Source organism: Corvus kubaryi, unplaced genomic scaffold, assembly GCF_017639235.1.
Source record: "Corvus kubaryi isolate FWS band 111438036 unplaced genomic scaffold, C.kubaryi_AGA036_p1.0 37384, whole genome shotgun sequence".
Classification (NCBI taxonomy): domain Eukaryota; kingdom Metazoa; phylum Chordata; class Aves; order Passeriformes; family Corvidae; genus Corvus; species Corvus kubaryi.
Genome location: NW_024581126.1, coordinates 2,238,076 through 2,250,233, shown reverse-complemented (window position 1 = coordinate 2,250,233; position 12,158 = coordinate 2,238,076).

Genomic DNA, 12,158 nt, shown 5'->3' with positions numbered 1-12,158 from the left:
GGAAACGGCCTCAAGTTGTGCCAGAGAAGGCTAAAATTAGATGTTAGGAACAATTTCCCCACTGAAAAAGTGCTCAGGCAGTGGAATGGGCTGCCCAGGGAGGTGGTGAAGTCACTGTCCCTGGAGGGATTTGGAATGTGCATAGATGTGACACTTAGGAACGTGGTTTAGTGGGATTTGGCAGTGCTGGGGTAATGATTGGATTCAATAATGTTAGAGGAGTTTTCCAACCTTTTTTTTCACATTTGAATTTTCCATTTTCCTCATCTCTCAGACTATTCTGGTGAATAAATTGTACCCTACAATGAGTTCAAATTAAGAGTTTAAATTGAAATAATTCACTGTTTGCATGATTATACAAAAAATTATATCTGAAACAATGTGTATAATATATGTCATAAGGTACCGAGTCATCTAATCCTAATTATGAATGTAATATATTTAGCTATACAGTAATGGCATGATTGGATAAAGAAAGAAAGTTTATAATTATAGCGTGCTTTTCCATGATGTACAGAGGCTCCAATATAACTCTGGAAATGTACATATTAATAGTTTCCATTGTTCATCCATGAACAAAATATTTTGATGCCAGGGGAATTAAATTCTTTTGACTTACTAATTTGGAGGAAAATTTCGAGAGTTGATAGCATTTTCTTTTGATTATGAAGCACATATTACATGCCAAATGTGAACTGTGACTTCCATAGGGAAAGAAAGATGAAGAGATCAGTTTTGTACGGCTGGAAATTTACTTGATACTAAAACTTAATGGATGAAGACATTTATAACAGTATGATTTCACATCTTTTATTCATGTACAATTTTACCAAAGTATTCCCATCAGCCTGCTATTTTCATTTCCCATATATTTACATATACTTTCTCAGATAGTATAAAACCCTGTGGAAAAAAGATTGCTAAATTATTTTTTTGAGAGAAAGAAAATGAAAGTGAAAGAAAAGAGTGCTAGAAGCTATGCTCTGGTATAAAATATCAAAGAAATTAAAAGCTGGGGAGGCTGCTAGATTTTGGCTCTATATTTTTTATGTGTTTCAGGTCACTTATCTGAGAGCACCTTTGATTCTCAGTTGCACTAAGGGCAGGACCTCTCTCCATATACCTCATAATGGGCACATAGATTCCTATTTCTAAATATTTGAATATTTTGCACTCCTAGGACTATCTGTTAATTAATAGACTGTACAACAAGGGCAAACCATCACATCATTGGTCAAAGGAAAAGAATCAATTACATATTCTGTGCTGCGAAAGGCCGTTCATGGTGTTCTTTTGAATGGGAAGAGAGGCAAAGTTAATTTACTGAATAATATGCTACAAGTGTGAGAGAACAGAACCAATCATTAAAATGAATTGCATTCACATGGTCACTCTGAGTGCCTGAGGTACAGGAGAGGGCAGAGCTTTACAGCAGTTATCTGTCATTGTGCAGAGACACAAAGGTACCTGACACAGAGCAACAATAACAGTGAGTGATCTTTGCCTTGAGGCAGACAAGCACCTGCATGTCCATCACCTGGTGACTTCTGGTGGGGCTCAGAAAGAGCACTGGAAATGATTTTCTTCTCAGAAATGAAATGCTTCTTTCCATAGTCTGCAATGAACATCCTAAGGCACTGCCTGGAGAAGAAGGAGGTGTGCAGTTCTGAGGTGCCAAATAAATGTTGGACCAGGGTTACTTTGAGTTTTATAAATAACTGGTGAAAGACATAGGTGTTGGAAAGGAAGTTTGGTGTAATTAACAGATTAGCAAATGTCTGTATTCAAAAAAGGAGGATGTTCTGTGGGAAAGGTTTGTTTTTTACAACTATTTTTATACCCTGGGAAGGAGGTGGAGATGGGTGGAACAAAGTTCTTATATTAAAACAGACCTGCAATTCTGTAATAAAAGCGTGATCCTTTTGGTCCAGATATTCTCAGCAGAAAGAGTGGAGAAAAGGAGGAAACAGCTCAGTGCGCAAATATGAAACAAACCTGGGTCAGACACCCTTTCCAGTGACAATCATGAATGGAACATGCACACCATGATGATCCTTTCTTACTTTTAGCTTTTAGTTTGAGTATCTCTTGTGCACCACCTTTGACTTTTTGAGGAACAAAAGAGAATCTAATTATCGATGAACCTAAAATACTGTTCTGGAATTAGAGAAAGCTCAGTGTGTTACAGTGTTAACCACTCTGAAATTGTTCAGTTATATATAAACCACACAACATAATAAGTGTGAGTTTTCATAACACATATCAATTATCACTTCCTGGGCTGTGGCTGGAATTTTAGATGAGTATAGCTGGTTATTTTTAAACTGTAATTGTCTATTTTGGAATATTGTAAATCACGATTTTCAAGGGGGGAAAAAAAAGAGCTTTTTAATGGATGAATTGCAAAACTTTTCCAGCTCCACCTGTGTTTCTTGGATGTTTTGGAAACAAATTTATAATAATGAGATGAATATTTGAGATAGTATATGTTGGAATTCACCAGTTACATGGCAGTGAGATCCAGAGAAGACAAAACAGCCCGCTAAGGTGACTTAGGGTGAGTCTGGAAGACAAAAGAGTTTGGCTGCCTCACTGGGTGATAGCTCTGTTCTCGTCACAGATGAATTACTAAAGTAACCTTGAGCTTATTGATGTTCTTTAAATGGTCCAGGTCATTAGAGCTCAGCTGGTAGTCCCACTGTTTTTTACATCAAGTGCATTTGCTTGCTTGTATAAATAGAAATTTTTTAAGGTAGATTTTAAGGCATTTATTTGTGGCCCGTTTTTTTCACATGGTCATTTTCCAGGCATGCTACTCACAAATTGGTACAAAGATAGGTCAGGTTTTGGCCTAACTAAACATGAGAGATTCTTTTACTAAGAATTTAAAAAGAACAAAGTCTTTAAAAACTGCAGGAAAACATTACATGATATCATAATTTAAAAGGACATGAGAAGTTAATAATAATGATTTCATTGTCGCATTCTGTGGGACTTCTATTGCAAAAGTTTATGTTAAGCATTTCTAAGAAATTCATGGAATGAACTTCCCTAGTTTGTCTTGGCTTCCTGTAATATTTTTGCAGGAGATTTAGACAGTAATCAAATCCAGATCTACTTTGTTTCAGAGAAAATAGCAATTTCTCTTCTAAACAAAGCTAATGGTTTTGAGATATTATTTTCATAGCTGTAATGACATCTAATCATGGGCCAGGCATTGTGTCACATGCTGTACAGGCAGAACAAAGTCTTAATTCCTAAAAACAGAGAACCTGAGGGCTGGTGGAAGAGAAACCCATATAAGCAGGCTTATGTTTTGGTTTAACCCCAGCCAGCAGCCCAGCCCAGCCCCACAGAGCCACTCGCTCACTCCCACACCAGTGGCATCGGGGAGAGAGTGGGAAGGGTAAAAGCTACAAAACTCATGGGCTGAGATAAGGACAGTTTAATAAAGAAAGCAACAGCCACACACACAACCAAAGCAAAACAAGGCATTAATTCCCTGCTTCCCAAGGGCAAGCAGGTGTTCAGCCTTCTCCAGGAGAGCAGGACCCCACCAGAGGTAATGGTTACGTAGGAAGATAAGCACCATCACCCCAAATGTCCCCATTTTCCTCCCTCTTCCCCCCACTTCATAAACTGAGCATGATATCCCATAGTCTGGATGTCCCCTTTGGTCAGTTGGGGTCACCTGTCCTGGCCGTGTCTCCTCCCACCCTCCCAGGCACCCCCAACTCCCTCACCAGCGTGGCTTTTCAAAAAGCAGAGAAGGCCTTGGCTCTGTGCAAGCCCTGCTCAGCAATAACAGAAACACCTCTGTGTTATCAACCCTGTGTTCAGCACAGCCCCAAACCAGCCACTGCAAAGAAAATTAACTCTAACCCAGCCAAAACCAATGCAGCCTAATATTACTAGGCAAGTGCAGGGATTAGAGAAGGAGAGCAGATGAGAGACCTTTCTGTGTTACATGGTGGAAGCAAAAAGGTGGGAGAAAGGAAAGAAGGTGAGCGGAAGCAAAGGAACCAGTGAATACATTTATTCATGTTGAGAAGAAACAGGAAGGATCCTTTCCAGGATAAGGGGAAGGTGCATTTGAAGAGGTGGTTTTAGAAGGGACCTTATGGATGTGGAGTCTGATTAAATTGGGTGAAGTAGAATGACTCTATTCAGCGAGCCTGAGGAACAACCACATGGTTGACATTTGGTAGAGGCAGGGATGCTGAACCTTGCTGAGTACAGGGTATGATAACCTGCACCTGCTCTCTCCAGGCTCTTCTGGCTTCCTGATAGCTTGAAGTATGAGTTTTATGGGCCACCACAATCTGCCCAGCTCATGGAAACTCTTTCCTGTAAAGAGGAAGAATGATGGAGAGAGCTGAGTATGTAGTCACTGAGAGCAATTCACAAGAAGAAGAAAGAATAAGAGATATTGAGTTTCAAAAAACATAGAAAGGAGAAATGGAAGAGGAATTAAAAACTGAACATGACACTAAATTGTATGGAAAGCTACAGTCTGATGCCTCAGCATGCAGAAAGGGGAAATTGCTGCAAATTATGAATTAAATGAGATAATAATGCATATCAACTAATGAGCTTGATAAAGATGGCTGAATTTATTTTAGAAATTTTTTTTAAAGTAAGTGATCAGATCTGAAATGTGCAGCTTTGTTTAGTCAGTTATTTTATACAGATATCTTCTAGATAGCACAGGTGTGAATTCCTTTTCTTGTTCTTTTTTTCCCCCCCTTTTAGTTACAGAGCTGATTACAAAGGCTTTTGAAAAGTTGGCTTCCTCAACAAAATATTTCAAGCTCATTGTAATCCTTTTGAATACAAGATTAATTGTTTTCCTGCAGTAAGATATTATATTGAATATAATTGAATTCTGATAGCTTACTGCATGGCTTGCTTGTGAATGTTTACAAGTAACTGATTTTTTCTTCTACAAGTTCATACATAATGAAGTAGTTGTGATTTCTTTGGGTTTCTAGAGATGGAAATCGGCCTGTTTGCATGAACTGGGCCCAAGACGCTCTGCAGCCGAAGAGCAAAATCAGCAGTTATTGTGGTGAAAAGGTACTCAGTGGCTGAGTGTTTGAATTCAGCTGGACAAGTGGAAACACACTACATGGGGTATGAAGCAAATTTAAGAGTATTAATTTCTATTTTGCCCAATGGCAACTTCCTAAATCTATCCATGTATCGTGTGAGTTACGCTGATAGTAATCCTTTCAGTAGGAAAATCAAGCTACTCTTGTAAAGTCCAAGCATTGTCTAGTCCAGCCATCACTTTTCCTTTCTCTCTTGGCTGTTCTCAGCCTTTACTGCCCCAAGGTAAGGAAAACAAATACCAAAACATCAGAATAATGGTGATTCTCTTTTTATCTAGTGAAAAAAGGGTTCCTGTCCATTTATCCATGGACAATGGCCAAGAATATAAATAACTAGCCATGCTATCATGGAATACTCAGATGAAATGGCCTGAAGACAAAGACCTGCTCTGCTACATCCTCCCCAGAGAGCAGAAATTTGCAGGGGTGGTTTTGAAGGACAGAACAAGCCCTGTAAACTACTGCTGCAAGTCTCATCAAGAAGGCTTTTCTTTATAACCGTAGTTCCCTTTTGATTAAACACCTCCTTGTCTTGCATAGGCCTTAATAGGACTTTCATAAGGATCTTCTCCATAAGATCTACTCTCAGAGAGGTGAGGTCTGTATTTCTCCAGGTATTTCTTTCTTCCCTTGGTAAAATAGGAGTTTCTGGCCTGTCTTGCTTGATTTCTTATTGTACCAGAATGGAAAGTTCTTTTGCTCCTGAGAAAAGTGGTCCTGCCAGCTCTGGTCAGTTCTGCTATCTCTAAGGAGAGTTTCCCAGGAGATCTCATCCATTCATTCTTTAAAAAACTAGAAGTTCACTCTTCTGAAATTCAGGGTCCTGACTTTGTTCTTTGCCAGACCCGTGTTCCTTGAGATGAGGAACTCAGCCAGGGGATGGTCACTACAGCCCAGACTGCCTCCAGTCCTCATTTCTCGGATGAGCTTATCCATACCACCAGCACCAGGTCCAGTAATAGTCCTACTCTGGCTTGTCTCACATGTGGACCTGAAAGTTTTTCTTTTTGTTCTCCTGGACAGCTGTATTTCTTTCCCTGGAGACATCTGGGTGGTTGAAATCCCACTGCAGGATTAGAGCTTGGGAGTGTGATGTCTCCTGTAGCTGAAGCAAGGCCTCATTGACAGCTTCCCCAGGTCAGGTGGCCTGTAGTGGACCCCAGGCACAAGGTGTGCTGTGCCTGCTCCTTCATTTTCACCCACAGGCTCTCAGCCTGTTTGTGGCTGCTCTGCACAGTCTATCCATTCCATAACACCAACTGCAACACCTCCACCCCTCCTTCCCAGCCTCTCCTAAAAACACCAGGTTCAGAAGCAGAGTGTCATTTCAGCAGCTTCCAAAACAAGATTATGTAAATACACGGTAATGAGTTCACACCAGGCGACAGAGAATTCAATGTTGCTTTTTTCCCTTGATCATATGCATTGTCTAAATTTGAACTCCAGATTTGTTGTTGGGTTGACACGCTCTTGACAAACAAATATTGGGACTTAATGAGCAAGCACGGAGTGTATAATATCATAGGAGAAACAACACACAAGTATCAAAATTACTCTAATGGACAGTGAAGTCTTTGCAGCATAAATGTAATATCCTACACAAAGAGTCTCTGTAGGTAGCAGGATAATGCTCTTTGATGGTCTAACAGTTTCTCCTCCTCAGGGATACCTTGGAAAAGAATCTTTGAAATGTTTGTATCAACCTATTTTCATATCCCTTGTCTGCTTTAGATGGTTCTTTTCAGTTTAGTTAAATGAATTTCACTTTTGACATATACTCTGAAGTATAGTTCTACTCCATAAAAATGACACTATTGGGTCCTATATTTACTTTACTTCAGCAACTAAATGTCAAGTATATTTACTGCTGAAAGTGTTGCTTGATAAATCCCGTATCTGAAAACTCAGGTTAGATTGTAAGTGCTGCGTGGTTTTTGTTCTTTTTTTTTATCCATTTTTACTGATGCAGGAAGAGTTCTGCAAGAGAAGTTATGCTGCTGGATTTGCAGAAGTACAGCTGACCAGAACTCATTGGATAAGTGTTCTGGTGATGTCCCAAGAGGGCAAAAAAATCAACTTTTTTGCCCTCATCTGGGAAAAAATATAATATAGTACAATATAGTACAATAGAATAGAATATAGGGTGCTGAAGCTGTCTGGCCACAAATTTGCTGCTGATGGTGCTTGCCTTGCCTTGGTTAAAGAATGAAACTAATCATAATAATTAGTCACCTTTGCGGAAATGATATGTTCAAAGAAACATTTCTAAGCAAGCTGCATCTGCTAATAATTAAAACAAAATATTTTCCTTAACAGTTATTATGATGTGTTGTAATAAGAACAGATGTTTTTTAATGAACATACTGTGTTTTAAAGTGTTGGAAAACAAAGCCATGCAACAACTATTTGTACTTGAATGTTTCTTAAAAGGCTATGCTCACTGGAATCTTATAGCATACATCCTACTGACATGGATGAGTTTTGTTTGACTGAACTGCACTGTTTGTGGTTTCCCAGATTTTACTTCATTTCTCATCAACGAAGCCTGATTTTTTAAGAATCTGCAATCCGGGCACTCTTGATTATTTATCTTTCTACGTTTTAAAAGACTGTGTCATTATAGAGCAACTGCTGCCTTGCCAATGTCAATCTGAATGTTAGACTGGGATCTTTTTCAGAGGTATGACATTTTAGTGCCTTATTCTCCATCTGTCAGATTCTTTTGGTTCTTTGTACAATGAAATGTTCCTTTAAATTCATTCACTTTGTTAGAGATAGTCTATCTGTAAATGACTGGATTTTAAAAAAGTGGTTCTTACCTAAGGAATAGTATATCTGAAACCTGGAAAGGTTCATCTGCAAGTAGGAAAACAAAGCTGCATGATGAAGTTTTAAATTAGCATCTTAATCTAAGATGCTTATCTTGCTGCTCTTCTGACAAAAACTGTGTCCTGAGGCCACCCCAAGAAAATGGATTTCAGTGCATGGCTAATGGACATGCAGAAGTGGGATTTACTTTATCTGATAAACTTTCTGATTTCAGTGCTCCAACAGTCAGGCTGGCTGTTGTGGGAGTGATCCTGGTGTCTCCAAAACCCACAAGTCGATGTATGTTTTTCCACAGATCTGGAAGTTGTGCTGAAAGGCAGGTTGAGTGTATCAGAAGCTGAACCTTGTAGAGAAAAATCAGGCTGTTTAGGTGAAGGTCTGTTTTGACCAAATAACCAGAAATATGGGAATGTATCTGAGGGTGGGTTTTTTTTTTTTTTTAATTTGCTTTGGTTATTCAAGTAAAAAATTACAAATAGGTATTGATCTCTGAGTGATCTCTCGTGCAACTGGTTGTTTGATATTTTCTATATTTATCCTTGCTTGGGGTGCAAGGAAGAGATGGAAAGCATATTCAGCAACTTGTGCAGCTCAATATAATTTCTGGTCCCATATCCCCTATCCCCTAACCAAAAATCCTGAGAGACCAGTTTGTGGTCTGGCCAGGTAATATAGGAAGCTATTCAAACAGAGGGTAGCAACTCTGACTGTGAACAATCCTGGGGGGATTTTACCATTTAAGTGAAATGTTCACACATAAATGGTGCTGGATCATTGCATATATTGCTTTAGGAATATCTAGAGTGATGTAACACTAGATGCTGTAAAGAAAGGAATACCTGAAGTATTTGGCAGCGTATTGCCTAATTTCTGGCTCTGTGTTCACTGGCTTTTTTGTGTTCCAAGAGGAAAGTGGCCCTTGAAGGGAAGGGGGTTGGGATGGAAAATGCTACTCAATGACACAGGAAATACCAAGTGGTAGCCAGACAGACATGAAATACTTCGATCCTGTCTTAGAAATTGTTGGATAAGATTTATATGACCTATAAAAAAATGAGACATTTTGTGTTAGAAATGGATACTGTTAGCCACAGAACTGGAGGGATCACCAAGGTCACTGTGGAGAGGAGAGGGCTTTTCAGAACAGAGCATTCTCCTCAATAGTGAGGTTTCAGCTGCTTCTTTCCCACACAACTGCTACTCCATTTTATTTTTTTTTCCACCATTCAGTCTTGAGTGATTGTTTTCAGCCAAACTGAGAAAGATGTTGCTGTTGAAAATATTCAGAGAGAGGCTGCAAAATCCTCACAGCAGCCGATTTATGTTGGACACTGAATCTTGTACTTGTAGGGGCTGAGTTCTGCCAGCACAGAAATGTGTTCTGAAAAGCCAGCATTTTGTGTAGTTTATGATCCTGGCCTTGCCTTTTCTAGGTAGGACTTTCTCGTCTTGTTTCTGTTGACATTTATGAATTAAGAATGAGTATACTGCTAAAGGCATGTAATAAAATATACAAGAAATGCTCTGCAATGTGTCCAGTCAACATTTTTACAGAATCTGGAACCTTTGACGTTTCACAGCTTTGCATCTCAGTTCATTAAAGATTAGAGTTCATTAGCACTTTTCACTTATTTAAAGCATGAAGGGGCATGAAAATGGAAATACAGAGCAGACTGTGGATTGCTGTGATTATTCTTATATCTGTGGGAGCTCTTTCTCCCAGATTCAGTGTTGTTCACAGTAAAACAAAAGTGGTTTCTCTCCTATATGAGCTGCAAATTTCCTTCTGAATAAACATGTTAAAGACTTTATATGACTAGTATGGCTTTCTTTAACAATTTAGAATCATTAACGGCCTCTTTATTTACAGTGGGTTTTGGCTACACTTTGGGCTTGAACTTCACCCCCATGTTTGGATATTCTGGTGTATTCAGGGACTTTCCACAACAGTAACTTTTTACTCTGCATTTAGTACGTGGAAATCTTAAAGATTTTTCTTTTAGAACAGGCTGTGAACAACTACAGGAAACCATTCTCTAGTTGCTCTGTATTTCTTCCCATGCCTATCTTGTTGGAAGGAACCCATGATAAAGCCACTCTACACAATCACTGTGTGATTAGTAAGCATTTGAGTTTTGGATTCTCTACTTCTTTTTGGATGGTGTATGCACACAGATCTTTCTCTCAGTCTGCTACATGTAAACAATCTGGTTTTTCTCTGAATTATTTGGAATATTTTAAAGTGCTTACTGGAAAACTTTGTTCCCTTTATAGGCAGTACTTACAAACCCTAAGGCTTTCCCCATGATTTCTCACTGAGGGAAAACATGTACATAAGGCTTCATTACAAAATGTATTTTTATTTAATCTAAACAGGATCAGATTTAGAAGCCAGAGAATGGATGAATGAGGTTGCCCTATAATTGAAGCATGTGAAATTAATAAAATTATCTTTAACTATTTTCTTTCATGCCTTTCTCCATTTCTAATTTACTGTCAGTGTTGCTGAAATAAAGAGATTAAACTGTATATCCCATGTGAGGGATTATCTGATTTTCATACAGAAATATTTTTAGCTAAATATGGTGTAACTTTAATGGGAAAGTTCCTCAGAAATCAGGCAAATGGAAGCACACTTGTTTCTGTCATTCTTAAAATTAAATCAGCTTTAAGCAGATACCCAATTTTTTTTTTTTTTAAGTCAGTGTGTCCAATGTTGCTTTTTGTACACTTAGAGAATTGCTTATTAAGGTTAAGAATGCAAATCCTGCTGTAATTTTAATTACTCCATATTGCAGCTCCTTCCCAGGAAACTTTACTGCAGTGAGTTGTGCTGCTTACAACATTAACCTACAATATGCAGTAAAATGATGCAGAGAGCAGGCATTACACCACCCATAGTTTTAATGCCACATAATAAATGACATTATGGGTCTCTTGCAGTTTAGGAGGAGAGCAGCCAGCTGTTTTACAGCACCAAATCCTGATCCCATTAAAACCACTGGGAGTCTTACATTGGCTTGGTTCATTCCAAGATCTGAATTGTGAACATTGGTAACCGTTCAACTACAGACCAATAGCAAAAGTATTTTCAGAATTAAAAAAACCCAAACAAACCCTAAACTTGTAAAATAATAACCCAACACCCAATAAAACACCACCCCCACCCTGCCCCCCCCCAAAAGTCACCCCAAAAAATCCTTTGCTGCTTCAAAGCCAATTTAACAGATTAACAATCTTGTATTTAAGTTGTATTTAAGTTGTATTTAAGAGCTACCCATTTCCCCCTGCAAGCAAGGTGGGGATAACTTTATATGGGTAAAATACAGGCTCACCTAGTAAGCTAAGGAAAAGGTGGCATAAAGATCCTTTATGGCCTACACAGGTGAAGATCAAAGACTCTGCCTTAACAAAAGCTTGAAATAAACAGAAATTTAACAAATGAGCAATTCTGCAGGTTAAAAAAAGACCAAATACTTCTTTATGGTAGCAAACATGATTGCATATACGTTGTAGCAAATTACTGTTCCCAGTGCAAATTTCTTGCAAAAATCACTTAATATCCCATTTCCCCCTCTGATTTTATGCCTTTGTTATTATTTTACTCTTGTCAGTTTGCAGTAGATTTAGGTGAGCTCTCCTGCTTCAGAAGTAGAGGTACATTGTCATCAGTAGATTGGTATCAGTTGAAAGAGCTTCAAAAGCAAATGCTAAATTAATCTGAATGTGTCTGTCCCCCATGTGATGTGAAAAATGAATTATATTAAAGTTTGTAAGAAAAAAAAATCCGTTAAAGATTTGAAACTTAGCAGAACTTTTTCACTTCTCTGTGGTGAACAACTAGAGTTCTTTCGTTTATTAGTGTATAAATTACCTGATAGTGACTGTGAAGTTTTCTTCAAATTCAAGATCAAAATGCAAAAAGATGAAAGATCAATATGCAAAAATGCAGCACCAGGTCTTGTGTTATGAATTTACCCAAACACAAAATATTTTATGAGAGTCCAAATGTTTCATGAAACTTTGTTTTTCCTGTTTTATAGCTGAGAGAGCCCTGCAGAAATGTTTCTACAGTTACCAAGTTTCTAAGACTCCTCCAGTTTCTCAGGAAATCAATGTATTGGAGATTTCTAAACTTAAGTTTCCAAGTTTCCTTTGGTGTTTTGGGGTCCTCTTGTGTAATGTGATTTCTAGCAATTATAAACAAATGTAAAATTT